General features: G+C 42.1%; 1 non-coding gene across 1 annotated transcript; it reads right to left on the minus strand.

Annotated features, from left to right (window-relative positions):
* Nucleotides 1-4,606: 4,606 nt before the first annotated feature.
* LOC121968869 lies at nt 4,607-4,712 on the minus strand. The gene has a single exon (XR_006108392.1). It is a non-coding gene; the product is annotated as a small nucleolar RNA R71 (small nucleolar RNA).
* Between the last annotated feature and the right edge of the window lie 15,009 nt (nt 4,713-19,721).

Below are 19,721 nucleotides of genomic sequence, written 5' to 3' on the forward strand. Positions count from 1 at the left end.
CACCCATTGGACCGTAGTCCCATATAACTGAAACAAGATTAAGCATGCTATTTAAATGCTTCTATGGCATTTAACTGAGCTATAAAAATGCCTACTGTATCATTTAGCTTTACGAGTCATTTTATCGAGCACTTGGTATGCTCTAACTCTCCTCTCTATTAGGGGGCCACCTCTAGGCACCCGACAATGTCCCAAAATCCCAAAATGAAGGGGGAAATAGGTCCGACCCATCTAGAGGTGTTCACATAGACCCTAAACTTGCGAGGAGGGTCAAATACACCCTACGTGTCAAAAAAAATCTGCATATGACTGAACTAAGGGCGTAAAAACATGCGATTAACTACTTATACTGCAGGTGAGGGGTTACTTACTTCCTGCGCTAAGTTTTCTTACAATTTGATCACTAGGTTTTCGGAGAAGAAGATCTCTTCGGTGATCCTCTTACGTCTACGCGTTCTTCTCGTGGAGGGGAGCGTCCTCGTGCCAGAGTTGTCGCCGGAAGGTGCTCCTACGACCCTAGGGATAGAACCCTAGGTCTCTTGAGGTTGGCATGAAGAAGAAGGTGAGGGAGAAGAGAGAGGGCGGCATGTGAGGGTGAGGGTGAGGAAAGTTACCGATCCAAAATAATAAACCCTCACTCAAATTCTCTATTTATACGACCCCACTCAATTATAAATATAATTTCTCTTCTCTTCTTTCAGCACACCCCTGCTGGGGTCCCTTGGTTACTAAAGTCACCCTATAAGTCATAGGGTCCATAGGTCGCAGGTTCAATTCCCGCTTAGGTTGTTTTACGTTTTTTTTATAAATTTTGCTACTTTTGCTACTCCAAAAATTCTATAAAAATATTCTAAAATTCTAGAAAAATAATAGAATATTTCTAAAATTTATTTTGAGAATTTTCGGGCATTACAATCCCCCATACCTTATAAAAAGTTCATCCTCGAACTTAAAATAACTCTGGGTATTTCTTTCTCATACTAGCTTCTGTCTCCCAAGTTGCCTCTTCTGTTGTGTGATTTTGCCAAATGACTTTTACTAATGGTACTTCCTTGTTCTGTAATTTCTTAACCACTCGGTCTATTATCTGAATAGGCCGACTCTCATAGTTGAGGTCTTCGCGGACTTGTACCGACTAGGGCTCAATCTCCTGGGTGGCATCTGGGATATGCTTCTTCAGCATTGAGACGTGAAATACGTTATGGATGACTGACATCTCTTGGGGTAGCTCTAGCTCATATGCTACCTTGCCAACTCTTCTAGTGATAAGGTATGGTCCCACATATCTGGGACTTAATTTGCCCTTCTTCCCAAAATGCATTACTCTCTTCATGGGAGCTACTCGGAGGAATACTGTATCCCCAACTGAAAACTCTAAGGGTCGGCGTCGTGTATCAGCATAGCTTTTCTGGCGACTCTGAGCTGTCTCTATCCTTTGGTGGATCTACTGTATAACTGCTGTGGTATCTGCTACTAGATCTATCTGAAGTTCTAATTCTTTCTGTTCACCACTTTCATACCAGCAGATTGGAGATCTACACCTCCGCCCATAGAGAGCCTCGTAGGGTGTCATATCGATAGTGGCCTGATAGCTATTGTTGTATGCAAATTCTGCTAAACACAGATATTTGCACCAACTTCCCTTGAAGTCTAGGGCACATGCTCGGAGCATATCTTCGAGTACCTGATTTACTAGCTCCGTCTGTCCATCTGTCTGAGGATGGAAAGCTGTGCTAAACTTTAACCTGGTGCCCAATGCTAACTGTACACACTCCCAGAAGTGTGACATGAATCTACTGTCTCTGTCTGAAATGATGGTCCGTGGAACTCCATGCAGTCTGACAATCTCCTTGAGATACAACTGAGCAAGCTGCTCTATGGAGTAAGATATCCTGATAGCTAAGAAGTGGGCTGATTTAGTCAATCTGTCGACTATTACCCAAATGGCATCAAAACCATTCGAGGTTCTGGGTAGTCCCACTATGAAATCCATGGAAATATCCTCCCACTTCCATTCTGGGATCTGAATAGGCTACAGAACTCCTCCTGGTCTCTGGTGTTCTGCCTTGACCCTCTGACAGGTCAAACAGGTACTGACATATTGATGTGCGTAGATTTTATATAATTTTATGCATGTTTTGACACACATTTACATACTTTGAGCTTACTTGATTTATGCATTTTTATACTTCCAGCTTTTCTTTTAGCATATTTACTCTTTTTGTTCGGAGATCTGCTTTTTGTGTATTTTTTGTACACAGGAGTCGAATTTGGTGAAGATTCTACATTCTTGGACAAACTTATGAGCTAAGCATTGAAGAAAGCACTTAGCCGTGTGCCACACACGGCCCTGCCTGGGTGGAGTGCTCTGGCCGTGTGGTCAACCAGGAGAAACAGACAAGGAACTTGGCCTGGCCGTGTGAATCTCACACGGCCGTGCCAAGTTTTGAAGCAAATCAGAGTTCAATCCTTACATGGTTGCGTGGATTTACATGGCCGTGTAAGGTTTCCAGAGACCAAGAAGGCCCTGTCCGTGTGCATCACACGGCCGTGCAGGGTTCCCAGCGCTTAAAAGTGTTCTGGCCATGTGTACCACACGGTCGTGCCAGGTTTCCATAAGCTGGGGCAATCCAGACCGTGTGGATCTATACGACCGTGCTTGGAGGTCTTGATGGGAGTTGTCCATGACCGTGTACACCACACGGCCGTGTATGGATGGCAGAGAGGGGAAAGGCTCTGGCCGTGTGAACCTCACACGGCCATGCCTCGGGGTCGTGTGGCGCCCGAAAGCCCCCCTCTATTTAAAGCCTCTTTAAAGATTTGAAAGGGGATCTTCTCCCCTTTGGGAGAAAGCAAGATTTGGTGGATTCCTCCCATTCTTGGGAGGATTTTTGGGCCAAGTAAAGGGAGATCTTGGCGTATTCGACTCCGGGAGCGAGGATTGGATCCGAAGATGGAGCTATATTGTAGATAAGTTTTCTTTCTCTCCTCTTCTTGGATTGGGATTGAAGAAATGCTTGTAATCTTCTTATCTTTGGTTTTCTTTCTTCGTTTTATGGAGTAGATCTTTTTGTTCTAGGATAGAGGGAGTATTTGTGAGATAAATTGATGTAAACTCTTGTAGATTTTCCATTTCTTTGTTTCTATGATGTTGCCTAGTTTGTATCGATTTGATCTTGAATGATTAATTGTGATTAGGGATTAATTCTCATTCTTGATTGATTGTTTGGATATCTTATAGACTTTATAGAGATTAACTCTCACTCGATTTTTCGAGGGATCAACGTGACAGGTGCAAGCCCGTGTAAGGACGTTTGAGGGATAACCTTGAAGGGGAAATGAGAATATTCAAGAGGGTAGGATAGATTTTATGATTCAATCCTTGTATCTTTATGGGTTAAGAAGCTATGAACTTCTATGTTGATATCCGAGGGAAGCATTGTAATAGGTGCAATCTTGTGTAAGGACAACGTAGGTTCATATCTAATCGATCACATTTAGGTACATTTTTCAGTCCTAAGTCGGTTATCTATTCCAAGAGAGAACCGGCAACCTTCTACAAATATTAGACAATTGAGAAATAAGAATTGGTAAACCATATACATTCAAGATACAAAGAAACCAAAACTCCTAGAACCTCCCTTTATCATTACTCAAAACCCAAACTCTTGTTTGTTAATCTTTCATTTTAGATTTGTTTTTCATCCTTAGCATTTGAAACCAATTGATTAGTTGTTTAGCTAATTCACTTTGAGATATTTCTAGTGCTTATTCTAGTCCTTGTGGATACAATAATATTTTATATTACTTGCGACATTTCCGTACACTTGCGGAACGTAACAAGTTTTTGGCGCCGTTGCTGGGGACTGTGCTATAACATTGGAGATTATCAATTGAGTTAGACTAAACATAACATTTCTATTTCTTTTCATTTGCATATTTGTAACTAATCTCTAGTTTTCTGTTTTCATTTTCCTGTATACTTTCTAACTTCTTGGAAATTCTTTTGTAGCAATTTTAATTTTGCATTTTTTTTGTTTTCTAACATTCCAATCTTACCTTTCTCTGTTTTTAATTTCTTTTTTTTATTTAGTTTCTATTGCAATCTTGTTCTTGTGTATGCGAAGATCTAACTTTGCAGGAGAATTTTTTCCTCTTGACCCTGAAATTGATAGAACATTTCATAGAAGAAGAATTCTGTAGAGACAAATTGAAGAACAAGAGCATTTGAACATGACTAATAGACCACTAAAGGATTATGCAGCACCTTATGCTAGGGGTTTACGATCTAGTATTTCAAGACCCTCAGTGGAGGCAAATAATTTTGAGATCAAACCTGCAATTATTTTCATGGTGCAGCAAAATCAATTTGGTGGAGGACCACATGAAGACCCCTAATCAAACTTAGAGGTCTTTTATGAAATATGTGGGACAATGAAAATGAATGGTGTTCCTTCAGAAGCAGTGCAGTTATTATTATTTGGGTTTTCTTTGAGAGATAGGGCCAAGCAATGGTTGAATTCTTTGGCTCCCAATAGTATCACCACTTGGGAACAATGTGAGCAACAATTCCTTGATAAATTCTATCCCCCAAGTAAAATTACTCATATGAGGAATTTGATTACAAGTTTCAAACAAGCTGACTCAGAATCTCTATTTGAAGCTTGGGATAGATACAATAGTATGCTCAGACAATGCCCTCACCACGATTTGGAAAGATGGTTAGTATTGCATACTTTCTATAATGGTATTAATTATCATACCAAAGTGTCCCTTGATTCAGCTGCTGGAGGGGCACTCATGAATAAAAATTTGGATGAAGCTGAGGAAATCATAGAGAGTGTAGCACAAAATCATCGTCAATGAGAAAATGAAAGAAGTGGTGGTCATCCTTCAATAAACCCAATAACAAAAGTACCAGGAAAGTTTGATGTTGATGCAGTGACTTTATTGGCTGCAAAACTTGATGCTCTTACAAAAAAATTTGAGAATATGGGGACTAGTTCAAATATGGTAAATGTCATTGCTATATCTTGTGAAGTATGTGGGAGTTCAGAACATTCAAATGACTCATGTCCATTGGGAGCTATCATTGCACAAATTAATCAATTGGGGCAATGCGATGCAATCATGAGTTTTAATCAAAGACAGAACAACCCATACTCAAATACTTACAACCCTGGATGGAAAAATCATCCAAATTTCTCTTACAGAAATAATCAGGATCAAGGACCATCTATGGGGGCAAGACCAAATTTTTAATCTGGGCAACAAAATTTTCAGCAGCAATCTTTTCAAGGCTTTCCTACATCCAAAATTGAAAAGATGCTTGAAGAAATTATCTCCAATCAAAATGAAATGAAGCAGGATCTATTGAAGCTTACTCAGAGAATGGATAATTCTGAAAAGCATCGAAAGATTCAAGATAGCCAAATTGCCCAGCTAGCTTCCTCATCTTCTAGAGCACCAGGACAACTTCTTGGAAAACCTGATGTAAATCCTATGGAGCATTGCAACATAATTGAGCTTAAGAGCGGACGGACCTTGGGAAATCCCCAAGTGACTGCTCAAAAAGGGATGCAAAATGAAGAAGAGCTCTCTCCTCCTACACCTAGTCAGATTTTTAATAATGAGGAGAATACCATTGAGGTTGAAGAGACTCTTCCACTAAACCATCAGAGCAAAGTTATCCCTTTTCCCCAAAGACTCAATATGCTTAAAAAGGATGAAGAATTTGGCAAATTTTTGGAGAAGGTTAAAGAGATATGCGTTGAAGTTCCTCTTATAGATGCTATTCTTCAAATGCCAAAGTTTGCCAAATTCCTGAAGGACATCATGTCAAATAAAAGAAAGAGAGGAGATGTAGAGATCATTGCACTAACTGAGGAATGCAGCGCTCTTTTGGTGAAGAACACTTCCCTGAAATTGAAGGATCCAGGGAGCTTTTATATTCCTTGCAATATAGGAACAGAATTCATTGAAAAAGCTTTTTATGATTTGGGGGCAAGTGTTAGCCTCATTCCCTATTCAATTTGTAATAAGTTAGGTCTCAAAAACATTAAACTTACTACTATGGCACTACAACTTGCTGATCATTCCTGCAGGTACCCTATGAGTATTATTGAAGATGTGCCAGTAGAAGTTGGTGGGAGCATTATTCCCACAGATTTTGTTGTGTTGGACATGGAAAAGGACCCTAAAATTCCTATCATATTAGGAAGACCATTCCTTGCTACAGCTGGAGCAATTATTGATGTTAAAAATCATAAGTTGTCATTGGTAATTGGTAAGGAACGGTTGGAGTATGATTTATCTAATGTCTCTAACCATGTTTCTTCTCTTTTAAATGCTTGTAGCAGGGCAAACATTTACAAACTTGAGGAATGGAATTTCCATCCTCATGGAAAGCCACCTAAAGAAAAGAACAATTTGGTGGAGGATGTTGGGAGGAGACCTCCCAACAAAAATGAAAAATATGTCTGCCCTCCAAGGGAAAGGAAACGAGAAGAATAAGTTGGATTGGTCGAGCTAAAGACCCTAAACAAGCGCTTCTTGGGAGGCAACCCAATGATTCTTTTAGTTAGTTGTATTTTATATTTTCATCTTTATTTTGTTTTCACTATGTTTCAGTTTTGTTTTCAGGTTAAAATCTACTTCCATGAGCTGGCCATGACTTCTTCATGGGCATGGAACTATTGAAGAAGTGGATTAGGAGAATAAACATCAAATGGAATAAAACAGGGCATGGCCGTGTGCTGTACATGACTAGGCAAAGGATGCAGAGAAGGAAGATGACCTGGTCGTGTCTACCAGACATGGTCGTGTAAAGTCTACAGACAAGGAAAGGGGCAAGGTCGTGTCCCAGATATGACCATGTGAAGAATCCAGAGAAGGAGAGTTCTTCGGCCGTGTTCCAGACACGACCGTGTGAAGAAGTCCGAGCAAGAGACTGCACTGACCGTGTACCAAACACGGACGTGTGCCAAAACCAGAGAAGTGAACTCGGAAGGCCGTGTCTCTGACACGCCCATGTGAAGAAAGCCGAGAAGAAGAAGGATGTGGCCGTGTCCCAGACACGGCCGTGTGAGTGAAGCCGAGGAGGAAAAGGGAGGGGCCGTTTAGATCTACACGACTCGTGTGGAGAAGCCCTTAAGAGGTTGTGTCTTCCTTACACGGCCAGATTTTGGCCGTGTCCCGCACACACCCACCTCTCTTAAAACATCTTCTTCTCTCTCAATCTCTTTAAAATCCCTCTTTTCGTCAACCTTTTTCCTCAAACTCTCTTAGATCCAGATTCTTTTCTTCTCCAAAACTCAAGATTTTCGTTCTCCTAACCTCAAATCTTATTCTTCAAAGATTTATTTCTTTGAGATCTTACTTCTCTAACCCTAAATAGTCCCTTCCCTCATCTAAACTCAACAAGATGTCCAATCTTTTGAAGAAACTTCGCAAAGGAGGTGGTGGATCTAGTGGAGACAAAGAGAAGGAACCATCTAGGGATAAAGGAAAACAACCAATGAAGGGCAAAGGGAAGAGGATATCACGCAATGAAGGTAATAACAATGAATTCAATATTGTATTTAGAAATGATGATCAAATTACTAGATTTGCAATTCTTATCAATAGAAAGATTGTGTGTACTCGGTATATGGACCCAACTGTTTTAGATATGATGGGAATTAGGGATGACATAGATTGTATGATTGGGTCCTTAGATTGGAGTGATATGTTGTACTCACATCTACCAACTTATCCTCATCTTGTTCTGGAGTTTCTGAGTTCGTTAGATGTCCATTTTACCAATGAGGACGATTATGTTGGCAGAATAACTTTTAGATTAATGAATCAAGAAATTCAATGGACATTTAGTGACTTTAATACTTGTTTTGGATTGTCCTCCGGTAGCTCTCGAAGGTTTGACTCTAGATTCAATTGGAACCATTTTTGGAATTCAATTACTGGACTAGATCATCCTTATGAGCCCTCTAGAGCCAAGGCTTCTCACATGCAAAACCCAGTTTTTAGATATCTACATAGAATTATGAGCAAAACTATTTTTGGTAGAGGTGATAGTGATGGAGTCATCAAAAAGGTAGAACTTTATTCTCTATGGGCTATGCTATATAAGGTTGATTTTGATTTCAGTTTTCATTTCTTACAAACCTTAATGAGAACTGCGAGGACATCTTCGGGATCAATAGTGCTTGGTGGTTTGATTACTCAAGTAGCCATTAATTTGGAACTTGATTTAGAAGGGTTAGTAGTTATTCATGGCAATGATATGATTGACATGGATGCATGTCTTGCCATGAAGATGATTGTTCGGGATGAGAATGGGTTTGCATTTCCTAGGAGGAATGGTTTTCCTCTACCTCTTCCTTGTCCTGAACGAACGTCTATTCGTAACCCGGCTAATTGGGTAATCACTGATATTGATCCTGAAAATGTTCCCTCTATATCCAGAGACACAGAGCCACGCATTGAACCCTCGACATCTGGATACCCGCAGCCTTCCGGACATCCGGATCCTGCTAGGCATTATTTTGCTTATGGTACGGGTTCCTCCAGATTTGATTTTTCTGATTTTCGTACTTCTCTAGAATCGCTCCACGAGAAGCATGATGCCCAATGAAGAATGTTGGAAGGCCGCTTCTCTTTATCAGATAATTAGTTTAGAGAAGTACAAGAGCACTTTCAATTCATAAGGAATTTTCAGGGTCAAGTGGCCGAATTTGTCCAAGATTATGATATTGATCAAGCTAGAATGAGAGACTTTATGCAGAGCATGAGTGTCACTAGCCAACAAGTTGATGCTTTGTTTGAGTATCATATAATCCTGAGTGAAACTCCTGGATTCCCGAGTTTTCCCATTGGTCAGCCATGTCATAGGCACCCTTTTCCTTGTCCCCCTCCACCTCCACCTCTACCATATTGATTTCATCGGGACGATGAAAAGTTTGAGTCTGGGGGGGGGGGTGTCAAACCTGATTTCTTTTTGTTTCAGTTTTTGATTGTTTTCTTATTTTCTGCATGTGTAGTTTTTGTTTTGCATTCAATTTTAATTTTCTTGCTTGAGTGTTTGTTTTGATAGTCATTTGATTATCTTTTGAAATTCTTTGGCAAACATCTTGAGAACATCAATCTTCACTTTTATGCTTTCTTGGATTCAAGATAAAATGTTTGCACGTTCATTATCTAGATTCATGATGTTGTAAATAATGCTAGTAGTAAGCTTTATGTACTTCTTTTCTCTATCTTGGGTAGCATGAAATAAGCTAAGAATCATATGGAGATGAGTTTTAGTCTTGGCTTGACCTTAAGAATCTTACTTTCACTACACTTTGACTTGATGCTTGAATGATTGATATCATTGAAATAGTCATGATTCATCTTGTTTTCTTAGTACTTGGTTTCCATGGTGATTTTTCAAACTTCATTTTGGTTACTGGATGAGGCTCAACTCATGAAAGCTCATTTGGAAAAATCAAAATATCCCAACATTTGTGCTAAAAGTACACTTGTGAAATAAGTTTTGCCCAATGCAAATACTTATGAAAAAATTGAAAAAGAAAAGTAATGAAAAAAAAATTAAGGGATATAAAAAACAGTTGTCGTGAGTGGAATCTAGCAAGTCACCCCTTTGAGACTGAGTTAGGTTACTGGGGAAATGACTGCTTAGATTCTCTTGAGATTGAGCACACCTTTGAGACCTTGGGTTGGTTGAGAAATATGAACCAAGTGAGTGGCAAGTAAGTGCCTATCACTGGTTACTTGTCTTTCACTGGAAACATTAGGAATTCAAATTTGATGATGACTTGACTAGGACATAGATTGAAACTTGAAGGGTTTTTGAGTTACTTTTACACTGTGCACAGGATACTTAAGCTTGAGACATACTTGATTGGTTTCCATGATTATGCTTGTTATTGGAACTCTTTGATAGAGTTAGGAAAGTACATTAGGGTTTATGAATGCGTTGTAGAACATATGAATTTAGATTGCAGCATTTTTCTTGAGGACAAGCAAAGGTTTAAGTCTGGGGGTGTGATGTGCGTAGATTTTATATACTTTTATGCATGTTTTGACGCACATTTACATACTTTGAGCTTGCTTGATTTATGCATTTTTATACTTCCAGCTTTTCTTTTAGCATATTTACTCTTTTTGCTCGGAGATCTGCTTTTTGTGTATTTTTTGTACACAGGAGTCGAATTTGGTGAAGATTCTACATTCTTGGACAAAATTATGAGCTAAGCATTGGAGAAAGCACTTGGTCGTGTGCCACACACGGCCCTGCCTGGGTGGAGTGCTCTGGCCGTGTGGTCAGCCAGGAGAAACAGACAAGGAACTTGGCTTGGCCGAGTGAACCTCACACGGCCGTGCCAAGTTTTGAAGCAAATCAGAGTTCAATCCTTACATGGCCGTGTGGATTTACATGGCCGTGTAAGGTTTCCAGAGACCAAGAAGGCCCTGGTCGTGTGCATCACACGGCCGTGCAGGGTTCCCAGCACTTAAAAGTGTTCTGGCCGTGTGCACCACACGGTCGTGCCAGATTTCCAGAAGCTGGGGCAGTCCAGGCCGTGTGGATCTACACGGCCGTGCTTGGAGGTCTTGATGGGAGTTGTCCACGGTCGTGTACACCACACAACCATGTATGGATGGCAGAGAGGGGAAAGGCTCTGGCCGTGTGAACCTCACACGGCCATGCCTCGGGGCCGTGTGACGCCCGAAAGCCCCCCTCTATTTAAAGCCTCTTTGAAGATTTGAAAGGGGATCTTCTCCCCTTTGGGAGAAAGCAAGATTTGGTGGATTCCTCCCATTCTTGGGAGGATTTTTGGGCGATCTAAAGGGAGATCTTGGCGAATTCGACTCCGGGAGCGAGGATTGGATCCGAAGATGGAGCTATATTGTAGATAAGTTTTCTTTCTCTCCTCTTCTTGGATTGGGATTGAAGAAATGCTTGTAATCTTCTTATCTTTGGTTTTCTTTCTTCATTTTATGGAGTAGATCTTTGTGTTCAAGGATAGAGGGAGTATTTGTGAGATAAATTGATGTAAACTCTTGTGGATTTGTCATTTCTTTGTTTCTATGATGTTGCCTAGTTTGTATCGATTGGATCTTGAATGATTAATTATGATTAGGGTTTAATTCTCATTCTTGATTGATTTTTTGGATATCTTATAGACTTTGTAGAGATTAACTCTCACTCGATTTTTCGAGGGATCCACGTGACAGGTGCAAGCCCGTGTAAGAACGTTTGAGGGATAACCTTGAAGGGGAAATGAGAATATTCAAGAGGGTAGGATAGATTTTATGATTCAATCCTTGTATCTTTATGGGTTAAGAAGCTATGAACTTCTATGTTGATATCCGAGGGAAGCATAGTAATAGGTGCAATCCTGTGTAAGGACAACGTATGTTCATATCTAATTGATCACATTTAGGTACATTTTCAGTCCTAAGCCGGCTATCTATTGCATGAGAGAACCGGCAACCTTCTACAAATATTAGACAATTGAGAAATAAGAATTGGTAAACCATATACATTCAAGAGATCTTACAAAGAAACCAAAACTCCTAGAACCTCCCTTTATCATTACTCAAACCCCAAACTCTTGTTTGTTAATATTTCATTTTAGATTTGTTTTTCATCCTTAGCATTTGAAACCAATTGATTAGTTGTTTAGCTAATTCGCTTTGAGATATTTCTAGTGCTTATTCCAATCCCTGTGGATACGATAATCTTTTATATTACTTGCGACATTTCCGTACACTTGCGGAACGTAACACATATCTAGCGATGTCTCTTTTCATCCCAGGCCACCAAAAACGTCTCTTTAAGTCTTGGTACATCTTGGTGGAGCTAGGATGCATCGCATAAGGAGTCCTGTGAGCCTCATCTAGGATCTTCCTCCGTAGTTCCTCCTGATCTGGAACGCACAGTCTGTTACTAGAATACAATACCCCCACTATCAGATACTCTGAACTCTCCACTTTCTGATTCTGCTAACCCTTGCTTGATTTTCTAAATTTCAGGGTCCTGATCCTGAGCTGTCTGGATGTCACCAAGCATGGTAGATGCTAATATCATAGTAGAGAGTCGCCCAACTATAAGTTCGAGATAGAAATCTGTAATCTCCTTTTGTAGGGGCGGTGACATGGCTACTAGGGATAGTAAGGTGACGCTAGACTTCCTGCTAAGTGCATCTACCACCTTATTGGCTTTTCCTGGGTGGTAGAGGATCTCTATATCGTAGTCCTTGACCAGCTTGAGCCATCTGCGTTGTCGCATGTTCAGATCCTTCTGAGTGAAGAAGTACTTCAGACTCTGATGATCTGTATACACTCTGCACTGAGCTCCATACAAGCAATGTCTCCAAATTTTGAGGGCGAAGACAACTGCTGCAAGCTCAAGGTCATGAGTAGGGTAGTTCCTCTCATAGTCCTTGAGTTGTCTGGAGACGTAGGCGATCACCTTGCTATTTTGCATCAGTACTGCTCCTAGTCCCAATTTAGAGGCATCGCTGTAAATATCAAAGCTGTCTATGCTTTCTGGCAGAGTCAGAATGAGAGCACTGGTCAATCTTCTTTTTAGCTCGTTGAAACTGTTCTCACAGTCCTCTGTCCACTGAAATTTTCTGTTCTTCCTAGTGAGAGCTGTCAGTGGGGAGACTATCCTGGAGAAATCCTCTATAAATTTTTTGTAATAGCCTGCTAGTCCCAGAATGCTTCTGATTTCACTGGTGTTCTTGGGTCTTTTCCAGTTATTCACAGTCTCTATCTTACTGGGGTCTACCATGATACCATTTTTGGAGATGATGTGACCCAGAAAGGATACCTGATCGAGCCAGAATTCACATTTCGTGAACTTGGCGTACAGCTGGCTCTGCTGAAGGGTCTGCAGTACTACCTTCAGGTGCTCTGCGTGTTCTTCCTGAGTTCTGGAATAGATAAGAATGTCGTCGATGAACACGATAACAAACTTATCTAAGTATTCTCTGAATACCTTGTTCATGAGGTCCATGAAAGTAGCTGGAGCATTCGTCACGCCAAAGGGCATGACTACGAACTCATAATATCCGTATCTGGTCCTGAAAGCTGTTTTGGGTATACTACCTGTTGGAAGATCGGTGGCCGGCTTGAAGGGGGGTTGGATAGAAGGCACCCCCAAATACTCGCTTCCTACATATTTGTTAGCATAGCGGAATACAAACAATACAAACACAAATACGAAAGCTAAAGACTAAGAATGAGAAAGACAAGCAAACCAATTGACACGTTCGTTTATGTGGTTCAGAGATAACTTGCTCCTACTCCACGACGTGTCCGTAAGGTGGACGATCCCTCAATCTGTCGGTGGATTAATCCCCGGAAACTCCGGCTAGCACAATCCTCCTTGTCGGTGGAGAAACCTCGCCACAACTCGATCAAGAGCACTTGGATTGCTAGGGCACTAGTTGACTACTAATTAGAGGTTACCCACCACTAATTTCGTCAACTCTAACCAAGCTCCCAAGCTTTGGTTATATAGGCCGCGGGTTGAAAACCCCGCCTACTAGTCGATTGGCAAAACATGCAATCGACTGCCCTTAATGGAAATTCGATCGTTACATCCCAACGGCTCGATTCCATGCGAACATAGACATTCTGTTCACTGCCAGTCGACTGCTAAAACATGCAGTCAACTGCTACAGTACTGCTACAGTAGCGCTACAGTACTGCTATAGTAAAACCCTAAAACTAAGATTTTACTCCGAGTACAATCTCTCATGCACTTGTACCCTCACCCTTATGACTCATTTGACACTTCATTTGCAGCTTTGACCTCTTGCCTTCAAGCCTACTTCCTTTGGCTCTCGTCCCTCGGATGCATTCAAGCCCGCGGCTCGTCCCCAATGCCATCCTTCGCGTATGCCTCAAAGTCGCTTCCCTCGGCCCTTGTCCTCGCTGCCTTGTCCACGGTCCCTCGGATGCTCCATCCTTCACCGGACCCGAAGCCATCAACCTGAGTCACATGTGTATCCTACAAACCTGTACAACTCAAATACACATATCAAATACAAGGGTGAACTTAACTTAAACCCTTTGCCCAAACACCAAAAACATGGTCACACGGACCATTGGGATTGCTCCAACAATCTCCCCCTTTTTGGTGTTTGGCAATACATTTAAGTTAGGGAAAACAAATAGCAAAACAATATGCTAAAAACAATTGGACTTACGTTGCCAAGGCTACACACTTGGACTTACAACGCCGAATAGACTTACGATGCCAAGGCTACACACTTGGACTTACAATGCCGAATGAACTTACGATGCCAAGGCTACACACTTGGACTTACAATGCTGAATGGACTTACGATGCCAAGGCTACACACTTGGACATACAATGCCGAATGAAAAAAAACAATGCAACATGCATTTGAACCTATCCCAAGGTTCCCCCTACACCTATGCTCCCCAATGAGCTAGGATTTTCACAACAGGCTTTTTAAGAATCTATCCCAAAGCTCCCCTACACCTACGCTCCCCAATGAGCTAGGATTTTTACAACGGGTTTTTTAAGAACCTATCCCAAGGCTCCCCCTACGCAAAGGCACTTTCAGGTTTTCCCAACTAAACCTTACTTCCCCCCCTTTGCCTAACATCTAAAAAGTCCTCCAACAATATCCCAATTGTTGAAAACTTGTCATTCCAATTGACCCTAAACTCGTGTGTTTATCCCTCATGGATTTCATACACTTGTATGAGTTGACTTGGTCAAAATTCAGTGCTGAAGATAATTTCAGACTGGTATCAGTCGACTGGTCACCACTAGCTGAGCGAATAGAATGCTTCTGTTCGCTACCAGTCGACTGCAACCTTTAGCAGTCGACTGGTGCAGTCGACTGCTAAAACTAGCAGTCGACTGACACAGTTTTTCAACCTTTTTCAGCATTTCTGACCTAATTTCAGAAATGCACCAATAATTCCACAGACCTCCAAAAATTCCCAAATTTTGTGGAGAGATCTATTTTACCCATGTCTACTCGAGAAAAATACATTAAAAAATGTATCTATCACCAATCCCAAGATTGACACAAAACTCAAAACTAGCTAAATGGTTCAATTTAACCTTGACCTAAAGTCCTAGTTTTGGCTTCCTCTTGATGTATTTGCCCATACTAACCCACAATGCATCTCTAGCATTGGTTTATATGGCATCTATACATCCAAAATCAATTTTCATGCTATATGACCCCAATGTCATATTTCTAAGCATGAAACAAAACTAAATTGTGCCAAAACCCTAGGTTTGAGACTCAAGTCCATCTCCAAACCACTTGGCACATCCCATGACCCCTCTAGACTCCCAAGTACAACCCACCTAAGATCCATTGGCCATGGGTCCCAATTTGACTCTTAGAACTCCCCCTAGAGCCCTTAACCTTAGCCACCTCCCTAGGTGACTCATCCACAATGACTAGGCCACATTGGTTCACCTCCGGTGACACTTGGCCTACAAACCTAACTTTCTTAACCTTGGACACTTTGTCCTTGGTTAATTTATCCTTACCTTTAAATGGCTTTCCCTTGCCATTTATTGGTTTCTCCTTGCCATAGTCATATGCCACCCTAGCATAAGACTTTCCCTTAGCATTGGAGTCACTAGACCGGTATCCCAAACCCGATCTATCATTGTTGGGTCTTTGGCTACCCAACACCATACCTAAACCCTTAGATCCAACATTGAATCTTTCTAGGGTTTTCTCCAATTCATCAACCTTTGCCTTCAAAGCTTGATTTTCCCTCTCTAAGTTCCTAAACCTAGAGGCAACATGTCCACCATGGACATTCCTAGACCTACCCTTTCTAGGCATGTGTCTCCCCTTCTTGGGATTAATGCCTTGGGTCTCCTTAGGTCTACTATTTCTTTATTTATCATGCATTGGTCTTCTAGGGTTTTGGTCTACAATTACCCTACTCCTATCATGATATTTAAATCCAAAATTTTGCATTGCTACATGATGATAATCATTATTTCTAGCATGCATGGAAGAATGAAAATTCGAATTAAATTTCAAATTAGGATGTACCTCCCTTACCATAGAGGCTCCCCCTTTACTCGAGCTCCTCTTCTTCTCCCATTTCTTTAGATGTGCTAGCTTCTTAATTTCCCCCTTCTTGGGACATTTGGTATGGTAGTGACCCTTCTCCCCACACATGAAGCACACAATGCGCAATCTCCTCCTTTGTGCTTCTTCTTTCCTACAACCCTTGTTAGTGTTTAAATTAAATTGAATGGGTTTAGGATTTACCTTCTTCTTACCCAATGGACATCTACTCTTGTAGTATCCCTTCTCATTGCACTCGAAGCAAATGATGTAATCTCTTGATTTTGCTTCGGTGGAGGTGCTCACTAGGTTGACCACTTCCAAGACCTCCTCTTTATTCTCTTCACTTGTCTTGGATTTTTCTTCAACCTTTGCGGATGTCTCCTCATCCACACTAGTGGATGACATTTCTTCATCCTTCTCCTCTTTCTCCTCGGAAGTTGAGTGCTCTTCACCTTCCAGTTGTCCCTCCTCTACTTGAGCTTCTTCATTCGTTTCTTCGGATTTTTCTTCTTCTTGTGTAAGCATAGGTTCTTCCCATTGAGCCTTCTTTATCTTGCTCCACAAATCATGAGCATTCTTGTATTTTCCTACAAGGATCATTACGTCATTAGGCAAAATATCAATTAATATAGATATTACCTTGTCGTTTGCCTTTGATCGTGTGGTTTGCTCCTCCGTCCAATGTCGTGGTTGGAGCTTCTTTCCCTTCTTGTCCTTCGGGACCTCAAACGGTTCCTTTACCACCATCATGGTGTCCCAATCCGTATTGAAGAACACCTCCATCTTCATCATCCAATATGTGATGTCCCATAAGCCTCTACCTTCAAGCTTTGGCGGTTCTATCAAGCCGGTCATCTTGTGCTTCCTTGGCGGTTAGTCCAACGGAGAGCGTCCTCGCTCTGATACTACTTGTTGGAAGATCGGTGGCCAGCTTAAAGGGGGGTTGGATAGACGGCACCCCCAAATACTCGCTTCCTACGTATTTGTTAGCACAGCGGAATACAAACAATAAAAATACAAATACGAAAGCTAAAGACTAAGAATGAGAAAGACAAGCAAGCCAATTGACACGTTCGTTTACGTGGTTCGGAGATAACTTGCTCCTACTCCACGGCGCGTCCGTAAGGTGGACAATCCCTCAATCCGTCGGTGGATTAATCCCCGGAAACTCCGGCTAGCACAATCCTCCTTGTCGGTGGAGAAATCTCGCCACAACTCGATCAAGAGCACTTGGATTGCTAGGGCACTAGTTGACTACTAATTAGAGGTTACCCACCAGTAATTTCATCAACTCTAACCAAGCTCCCAAGCTTTGGTTATATAGGCCGTGGGTTGAAAACTCCGCCTACCAGTCGACTGCCAAAACATGAAATCGACTGCCCTCAGTGGAAATTCAACCGTTACATCCCTACGGCTCGATTCCATACGAACAGAGACATTCTGTTCGCTGCCAGTCGACTGCCCCAGTCGACTGCTAAAACATGCAGTCGAATGCTACAGTACTGCTACAGTAGCGCTACAGTACTGCTACAGTAAAACCAAAACTAGGATTTTACTCCAAGTACAATCTCTCATGCACTCGTACCCTCACCCTTATGACTCATTTGACACTTCATTTGCAGCTTTGACCTCTTGCCTTCAAGCCTACTTCCTTTGGCTCTTGTCCCTCGGATGCATTCAAGCCCGTGGCTCGTCCCCAATGCCATCCTTCACGTATGCCTCAAAGTCGCTTCCCTCGGCCCTTGTCCTCGCTGCCTTGTCCACGGTCCCTCGGATGCTCCATCCTTCACCGGACCCGAAGTCATCAACCTGAGTCACATGTGTATCCTGCAAACCTGTACAACTCAAATACACATATCAAATATAAGGGTGAACCTAACTTAAACCTTTTGCCCAAACACCAAAACACATGGTCACACAGACCATTGGGATTGCTCCAACACCACCTTCTTTAACTCTCACCTAGTGATATCCCGATCTGAGGTCTATTTTAGAGAACACTGCTGCTCCCTTTAGCTGATCAAATAGGTCATCTATCTTGGGAAGAGGATACCTGTTCTTAATCGTGACTTGGTTTAGTGCTTGGTAGTCTATACACAAGCACATGCTCCCATTCTTCTTCTTCATGAATAACACAGGCGCTCCCCATGGTGAGTGACTAGGGCGTATGAAACCCTTGTCGAGCAGCTCCTGTAGTTGCTCCTGAAGTTCCTTCAGTTCTGCTGGAGCCATGTAGTAGGGTGCTTTGGAGATGGGATTTGTACCGGGGACAAGTTCTATCTCAAATTCAATCTCCTTGTCTGGTGCTAGACCCGGTAACTCCTCAGGGAAGACTGTTGGGTAGCAACATACAACTCGGACCTCTTCTAGCTTTTGGACCTTGTCCTGACTGGTATTGACTACGTGTCCTAGGAACCCCGTACATCCTGAATCCAATAGTTTCTGTGATTTCAAAGCTGAGAGAAGCTTCTTAGCCTTTCTCTTTGGTTCTCTGATGTACCCAAACTGCACTCCTACTTCAGGTTGGAATACAACTTTCTGTTTACGGCACTCTATGGAGGCACCATACTTGATCAGAAAGTCCTTTCCCATGATGACATCATAGTATGCCATATCTAGCACTATCAGATCACCAATAAGCTCTCTGTCTGCTATAATGACTGGCACTGCTCGGAGCCAGTGCGTGGATGCCATGATTTCTCCTGAGGGTAATGTTGTCAAAAACTGACCACTAAGTGCATCTGGAGTTATTGCTAACTTTTCGACGAATGCCCTAGATATATAAGAATGGGTTGCCCCGGTATCGAATAAGACAGTTGCACTTTGCTGTAAAATACTGATCTGACCTGTAACAACTGTCGAGGCATTCGCTACATCCTCTCTGGTGAGTGAGTAGATCCTCGCGTTCGTCGTGGCTGAGGGGGCTTCTAGTCTGCCCTGGCTGATGTGTGGACCATCTAAAGCAGCCTACATCTGGTGTAACTGGGCTGGTTTACCTCCGTACTGAATCGGCTGCGGTGCGGGAAAACTGGTCTTGTTCGGGCATTGCTTAGCCATATGCCCTTCCTGGCCACATTCGAAGCATCCTCGTGTTCCCTTGCGACAAACTCCTAGGTGGAATTTCCCACAAGTAGAACACTTGGGATAACTGGGCTGTTTACTAACTGGTCCTCCTTTTGGGTAACTCCCTGGTTTACATTTGTTACTGGAGTTCCTTTTCCAGTTAGAGTTGTGGCCCTGATGTTTCTGAGTACCTGAGCCTCCTTGGCCTTTGGACTCTGAGAAGGCTTGCTTCTGTTGCTTGATGTTATTCTGGTAATGCTCGGTGACCAGAGCACTACTTACTAGTAGTTCAGTGGTTTGCGGCCTATGAAGGTCGTTGGCCATGTTCAGTACTATTTCCGGCCTTAGCATTTTGAGCATCAACCGGACTCGTTCTCCTTCAGTGTTGACTAGTTCGGGACATAGACGAGCCAGTCTGTTGAATTTCATCACGACCTCCTCAACTGAAAGGTTGCCCTGACGAAATTCAGTGAACTCGTCGTAGTGGTGGTTTGTGACCCGCATGTGAAAGAACTCCTCAAAGAATTCTCTCTCGAAGTCGGCCCATGCCATCTGGTTCAC

The sequence above is a fragment of the Zingiber officinale genome, chromosome 3B (assembly GCF_018446385.1).
Source record: "Zingiber officinale cultivar Zhangliang chromosome 3B, Zo_v1.1, whole genome shotgun sequence".
Lineage (NCBI taxonomy): Eukaryota > Viridiplantae > Streptophyta > Magnoliopsida > Zingiberales > Zingiberaceae > Zingiber > Zingiber officinale.